Consider the following 7,464-nt stretch of genomic DNA (forward strand, 5'->3'; position numbering starts at 1 on the left):
CACATTTTACTGAGAATTATCAAGTACTGTTTAATAAATTACATGCAAATTCTTACCAGAATGCCACTGCTTTTGAAGATGCCATATCCATTGTTATCCTTAAGATACCCATTCATATTCATCATTAGTACCCCGCTTGCTTCACACTCTAGCTTCGGAATGGATTTCTGACAAGCAACCCACACCTACCAAAATGGTTTCTAGAAAGCAAATGATATAGCTGTAAGACATGGAAAACCAAACAGCAATTTGCAAACCACTGCAAGTGCAATGCAAACATAGTCAATATAAAATTAATTCTGAAATGTTCATCATTTTGTGCTGGACACTAATATAACTAGAATTGTAACATTATACTTTTAAATCACCAGTTCACCTATAGAAAAACTGCAAGAGCAAAAAAATTCCTTTTACCCCATGAAATCTCATATACCTCATCTCATTAAGGGTGGTCATTTGCCTATAAATGATTTTTTAATAAAAGAGCAGAATAAAGGAACATTATTCTTAATCATTGTTAAGGTCCTCCAAGGATTAATGAAAATTGAAGTTTCATTATGCTGGATAGTGTATATACGCAGAACAGCAAAAGCTCCCTGAGCATATTAAAAACAGCAGACCAAACAGGGGGAAAAGTTCACACAGAGCACAAACAGCAGCACCATAGTAAACGTTAACAGTAGTTCTGCTTTGTCGGTGGCTTTTGCTTGCAAACAAAACAGGAGATACAGGGTAAGGTGGGCAGACTGGATGAGGGGAAGCGTATGTAGTAAGCAGGAATGAAGCGGAAGTAAAGAAGTAGAATGGATGGCAAAAAGGTGGAAGAAACAGTCAATAAGCATAGGACAGAGAGCAGCTAATTAAAGCTAGTGAACGTTCTCTGAATGGTCAAAGGTCCCTGGGCTTTTGGCTCTTTCCGTTCCTGCGAGTTAGTCTCCGACAAGGTCCTTTCTTTACTGCTCCCAGGCTTAGAACAGAGGGTTATACTGATTTTCAGTCTTTTCCCCATCACAATCCCCTCCCCACCTTTCAAGATGGGATCAAAGATCTTTCCCTCATCTGTAGCTTTAAAAAAGAGATCATCTGAATCTGCTCAACAATATCTTTATAGAACTAGCACATGCAGATCAGCCTTATTCACATGTGATCTGAGTTCTGATATTCTGACTTCAACCTTCCTGACTCTTTCTTAGGTAACACATACTGGACAAGATTCATTTATGCAGCAGAAAAGTGAGGCAAGAAGCTGATCTGTAAAACAGTAGTTGAAAGTTGATAAGAGTACGTAAGACATTGTGTTCCATACTGAATAACAGAATTTTTAAGATTTGGGTTGGGGATACCTGCTCCATAGACTCTGGTGCGAGCAGCCAGATGAAAATATTCTAATCTTCACACTAAACTGCGCTTGTTCTAGTATTAATTGAATAGATTAGGCTTACATCTGAAAGGAAGATGCAGCATTTTCATTGTCAAAACACTCCCCATTTATATCCTCTAGCATAAATGGAGATAAGTCAGTGCAAAGAGCAAGTCTGCCCACAAAGACAAATCAAATGTACGAAACTGAAGTGGTGTAAATTTTTATGGGGCTGTATGGATAAGGGCAAATAAACTAGAATGAAGTCACTTTCACCTGGTATAAGGTCTCCAATACAAAGAGTTTATACAGGCATAGCAACTGCAACATAATTAAAAACAATTTCTGGAATTGGGCCAGCCGTCCTAGGTTGTTTCCTTCTATCTGGAAATAAGCTACCAGTATATACAGTTTTATACTGATACAGCTCTATTCACACTACAGGGAAAGGTGGCTGATACTTTAATTATGCCAGTACAGATAAAGTACAAAAATGTCTGATAGAGAACTTAGTGTCTCAGATATAGTCCATTTACGTCTTGCAACAATATTCCTAGCACAGGCAAAGCTTTGGAGTACTAATTCTTAACTTAAAAAATAATCCCTCCTGTGTAATTCCCAGAACATCATCAACCTTTGAAATGTTAATGGAATTACTAGAGACAAACCAGACTTTGAATTTCTGCCAGATTCTGTCAGGAGTTCAGCTGACAAGAGTTTTCTGTGTGCCACTCAGGTGTCACCATTCTTTTCATAATACTTTTTTTTTTTTGTAAATGAACTGGTTTTTTTCAGCAACAATACTGTGGTAATTTTGAATCTTCATAAAAACACTGGTAAAAGCCAAGTGTGTGTTTTGGCTTGAAAAATACACATAAAAGTAAATACTCCTCCTCTGCCAGACTACGGCTTTGGAAATTACCTCTGACTTGCCAATGACAATAACAGGCAATTAGTTATCCAGCAAAATCCCTTTATTTCAGATGCACTATATTACTTCCACCAATATCTATACTTTATTTAGTTGTTTGAAACAGCATCTGCAAATTCAGGCTGTGCTATTAAAAACAAGCCATCTTTTTTGCTTCTGAAGGAACAAACTTCTCCAAGTATTCCTTAAATGAGAAAAAGAAACAAAAAAAAAATGTTTTAACAAGTGGGTTCTTGGGACAACTATGAATGGTAACTCCCAGACAACTGAGTTGAGACACCAGAATCACCCGATAGAACAAGAATGCATTTTCCTCCTTACTTATGACTTGTTTTACAATAGCTTCCAAACCAGACTCAAGATAAATGCATACGTGCATTGGTTTTGTCTCCCTAACTCCATCTCCCCCGAAAATAAGACCCCTGCTCTCAGGAATCTTTAACTGCAACTGTAACTGTAACTTCCCTATCAAAAGTGAACTGTACTGACCACAACCTAGCTAGCACATAGAATGCACGGTAGGTATATTAAAAATAAGTAATTTTATATATATATATAGCTTAAACTTGGTCTCACAGATGGATCTGTGTTGCAAACTGAGGTTACTTTAAAGTTCGTGGTTTTTTGTTTGCTATTTGGTCAACCTCAGTAAGAACCAAAAAAAAAGGAAAATAAAAATCAACAATACAATCCTTATAATAGTAGCATCCTGTCATAAATTAATAGGAAGGACGTACTTATATAGAAAATCTTGTTAAATAAATAGGAAGGACATACTTATAAAGAAAATCTTGTTAAGTAAACATATCTCTCTTTAGAAAAATTATCTCATTGCAAATAATTAACAGAGCACTTTAAAGACCTGCCAATTAATGTAGTCCCTTATATACAGAAATTGGAATTTCTCAATGGTATGAAATTCTGTAACAAATTAATCTAAAATACTTTTTACATACAGAAAGCATTGTGAAGGATGCAATACTCTAAGTTATTACTTATAAATCAACTTCACTACTCCTTTTGACACGTGAAGAATTTTCTAACTGTGGGATAGAATAGAATAGAACAGAACAGAATAGAATAGAAATTTTAAAATTCTCATCAGGGTGAAAACTGAGGAAAATCATTCTTTTTCCTGGAGATTCCAAAGCGTTTTTTCCCCAAATCCCTCAGCCAAATCTTTTTTCCAAATCTTCAGAGGTCCTCCTTTTGTTGTTACTAAGGTGAGATTAATCTTGGATATGTATTCTGCTGAATAAAACATGATTAGGAAATTCACTCCACATAGCACTTGCCTCTGGCCCCATGCTGTGCCCCAAGAGATATAAGTATTTATTCATTACCCTTTATTGTGTGAAGCATAGACAGATAAACAAGGTTGGAGGGTGGGAACATATACGACTGGTGTCTCCAGCACTAAAATGATATAGTAGGAAACTAGTCCACAGCAAGCTGCACTGAAAGACAAAAATGGAGTAGAGAAAAAAACAGATGCAGAAACAGGTAAGACTCTAAAGTAAACACCCTCACATGGTGTTTGGAAGCAGAAAGCTGTGCCAAAACAGACATTGCTTAAAGAATCATCATCTTCTTCACTAATGAGCTAGAGAGGAAACCAATTCCAGAAGTAGTTGTGAAAACAACGGGTAGATATGAGCAAAAAGGTAAGTCTCTAAACACAGTCCTTAACTCAACCAAAGCAGAGGGCACTTCACCCATCTGCAAGGTGAAAAACTTAGCCCCTTAATTTAAGAGTGGCTTAAAATGATCCACTGTCCTTTTGAAGCATCTGGAATCCCAAAGCCAGGTCTCTAAATGACTGCTGTATTCACAGTGCTGCAGAAACTGCAGTTCAAGTCATTGACTCTCCCTCTCTGATGTACTGATTGGACTCCCCATTTGATAACAAGTACAGTATTTGTATCCTGTAAGATGGTATTCCATAACATACATAATAACCCATTCCACAGTATGATAATGAAGCTAATCTACCAGGCACTACACGGGCTTCATCATCTCTTCTTGGTGAGCATGTCAGGAATGAGATATCCTCTCTTGGAAGACCCTGGAACTCCCATAGCTGTACTGCAGGTAAGGCAAAAGAGTCTCCTCCTTCACAAACATAACCAACCAGCTCAATATGACAACACTAAAATGGTGTGATCCAAGAGGAGAGTATTTAAGCTGGATATTGATGACCACAATAACAAATTTCTGGGCCTGCTCTCAAAAGAATGTCATGATGCTGGGAACCAAAACCAGCATAGCATGTTGGGTGCTGCCAACGGTTCTGCATTTGTTGTTAAGCCCTAAGGTAACCTATACATCAGCTTGCACAGCCAATGAGTCCTCCCTCAGGCATTCTTGGAACCCAAGTCCCAAGAACAAGTTAAGATACGTCTTTCTGAGGGGGCAGGAAGCTAACTGTGTTCCAAGGAGGAATGGAATGGAACTAAGGTATTCCATAAACCTAATCCATCCATGCGTTAGCCACAGAGAGAGCTCTGAGCTTATATATGGCTCAGATACTTCTATTTTAAAGTGCTAATGGTGTATACTTACCTACAGTGATAGGAACTGTCTCTTAAAGTACATCACTTCTCTAAGTTTGAATGTGCTGTCTGCTATGCGACATTTTTTAATAATAAAAAACTCTAAGTTACTGTTGCTCAGATTTTCTGTAACTTTACAAATTCAAGAGGTGCATAAATTTGACCCCAATCCTTCAGTATCTCCCATGGCAAGAACAACAAGGATTACTGATTTCTATAGGGTGGAAAAAAAACCCCTGTATTTTTCATCATCAGGAACATGGAACTTATTACAAGCATGCGATACTTCCTCCACTTAATTAGAAAGCTACTATAAACCCGCTTGTATTTTAATAGTTTTGTTTAACCAATTGCTTGGCAGGAATAGTTGCTTACTTTCTTAAACCAGATGATCTACTTCAGATGGACCTGCTTCTCTCACATTCTGTACTGCCTATAGAACTGAGCATAGGAAATCCAAAATGTATCTCATTGATGTTAATGGCTCATTGAAGTTAAACGTCTAAAATGGTAATACATGTATTTCTTTGATTTGTTGTAATCTTTTATCTTAAAATACTCTCCATTTTTATTCTTGATCTTGATCTCAAAATACTGATCTTTTATAGTATCTTTCTGATTTTGAAGAAGACAAGGAAGTAAGTCTATAGTTGAAATTGGGTAAGTCTTAAAAACAAGTCCCCAGGTCTTTAATGTTTTCTCTTTGACACGCTATCACATAGAGGAAGAACTTTTTGGTTTGTAACCAGGAAAATTTATTGCTCTTTCTCTAACAATTACAGAACAATTTTCTACTTTTTCCTTCTAGTCTCCCCCAAAAAACAGAGAGTGAAGGAGGACCCTGGGTGATGAACTAGGACAAGTTACTAGAGATGGCCATAACAGTTCCTGTTGCCATTGTTCCTCTCCACATTTCCTGCCTCCGTTACTGAGGTAGCAATACCTGCTACACCCCTGTACTTTGCAAGTTCCGGGTGACTTTAAAGCTCTAGGTTACAAACTATACTGAGCTGTCACAACACAAACCACTGAGTTACCCAGTCCCTGTTCCTGGAGAAAGGGGGGACCAGCTGGAGCAGGAAACAAACCGAGTTAATCCCATGATCTGAACAGAGCCCCTAATGTTCTCCAATATAAAAACTGTTATTTCTAAATTATGCATGCATTACCAAAAGACATCTCTGTCTTTACAAAATGGAAACTGCAGTAGTTAAACTAGCTACACACTCATAGCTACATGTTGGAAACAAAATAAAAATGTGGTTGTAATTAGCACTAGACATTCATGTTCTGTGTCAGTATAGAAGTACTCTTGGGGAACAGTACTGCTGAAATGTTAAATAACTGTATCACGCTCAAACTGCAACTAACAAATCATCTCACAAATATAGGCATATCTATTTTAAATGTTAAATGGAAAGTATTTATAGTTCAAGTTGCACCCTTTGCTACTTAATTATCATAATTTTGAAAAGAAGAAACCTTTAATTTCCTGCCTCCAGAGAAGTTATTTACCTGAACTGTAGCTCGGGAGTCCCCAGTAGTCTGTTCTGAGATTCTCATCCCACTGAATGTCAAAGACCTGGCATTTCAAGGATGGGATTTCAACATCAGTTATTGACAACTTAACTTTGTCTCACTAAAGATAAACCAACCTTTATTCCCACTCAGGTCAGCTCATTGATTTCACAGAAAACACATCTAGAAAGCAGAGCTGAATACTTTCAGAAATTCCACCCATCAGATAAAAAAGGAAAACAACAACCAAAAAACAGAAATTGATATAAAACATTTAAGACTTCTTGATGCATGATAAATCAAGTATTTTTGTGTATTTGCATGCATTACAAGTAACTGAAATTACTGTTAACAGCTTGCTGAAATAATATAATCTCAAATACTTTACCTTCTTACTCTTCAGGTACAAGAATACTGATCTATGAAGAAAACCCAGAGGTGAAACAATAACAACTCTGTTAAAAGAGTAAAAAAAAAAAATACCCTTGCTGCTCTCAATATCTGTATTACAGACATCGTAAGCATTATTATGAATGACACTTAACTTGGTTTCTGTTTTGCTCTTGTCCTACTTTGGGTTCTGTGGAATGGTATTCAATAAAAGTTTGACTTCATGTATAGCCAGAACACTTTCTCAACAAAAGGAAAGCCTAATAAGCTTCAAAATATAATCTTGTTCTTCAACTATATTAAAGTGAAAGCCCTCAGTTTTTATAACTCTGTAGCATTTATAAAAAAGCATTTTAAAATTGTACCTGGTGGACACTATTCATAACATTCATACTGTAAAATAAGACCAGAAAATTTAAGCATTATCTTCAGAATGAATTCTGTTTTGTGAATTCTGTGGTTTGTGATTTTATTGAAATGCATTTCAACTTTTAGAAGTTCACTGAAGCAAAAGCCTCCTCTTCACTACTGCTGTTCCTGTTCAGAGTACGTTAACAGTTCAAAAGCTTTTCTTAACTAGTTTCTGATTTTTAGTTATCCACTACATTTATAAAGCATATCTTCCTGTTTTCTTAAAGTATAAGGGGGTCTAAACTAAAGGCTTACACTAAAGAAATTATGTTCTTTCCATGTCACTGAAATTCTTAGTATCA

The 7,464-nt window shown here is 36.6% G+C and overlaps 1 long non-coding RNA gene across 8 annotated transcripts in view; it reads right to left on the reverse strand.

Moving 5' to 3' along the window:
- The window catches only part of LOC126648437 (uncharacterized), a 35,007-nt gene that overhangs the window by 15,164 nt on the left and 12,379 nt on the right, over positions 1 to 7,464 (reverse strand). For 4 of the 8 annotated variants that reach the window (XR_007630809.1, XR_007630805.1, XR_007630806.1 and 1 more), the window contains 4 exons: positions 6,750 to 6,816; positions 6,359 to 6,425; positions 3,635 to 3,748; positions 57 to 200 (listed from right to left, as the gene is read on the reverse strand). This is a non-coding gene — a long non-coding RNA (uncharacterized LOC126648437). The remainder of the gene's footprint in view (positions 1 to 56; positions 201 to 3,634; positions 3,749 to 6,358; positions 6,426 to 6,749; positions 6,817 to 7,464) is intronic. The other 4 variants (XR_007630811.1, XR_007630810.1, XR_007630807.1 and 1 more) reach the window with 4 other exon arrangements.

The sequence above is a fragment of the Myiozetetes cayanensis genome, unplaced genomic scaffold (assembly GCF_022539395.1).
Source record: "Myiozetetes cayanensis isolate MyiCay16 unplaced genomic scaffold, myiCay2020 scf5-8, whole genome shotgun sequence".
Taxonomy (NCBI): Eukaryota; Metazoa; Chordata; class Aves; order Passeriformes; family Tyrannidae; genus Myiozetetes; species Myiozetetes cayanensis.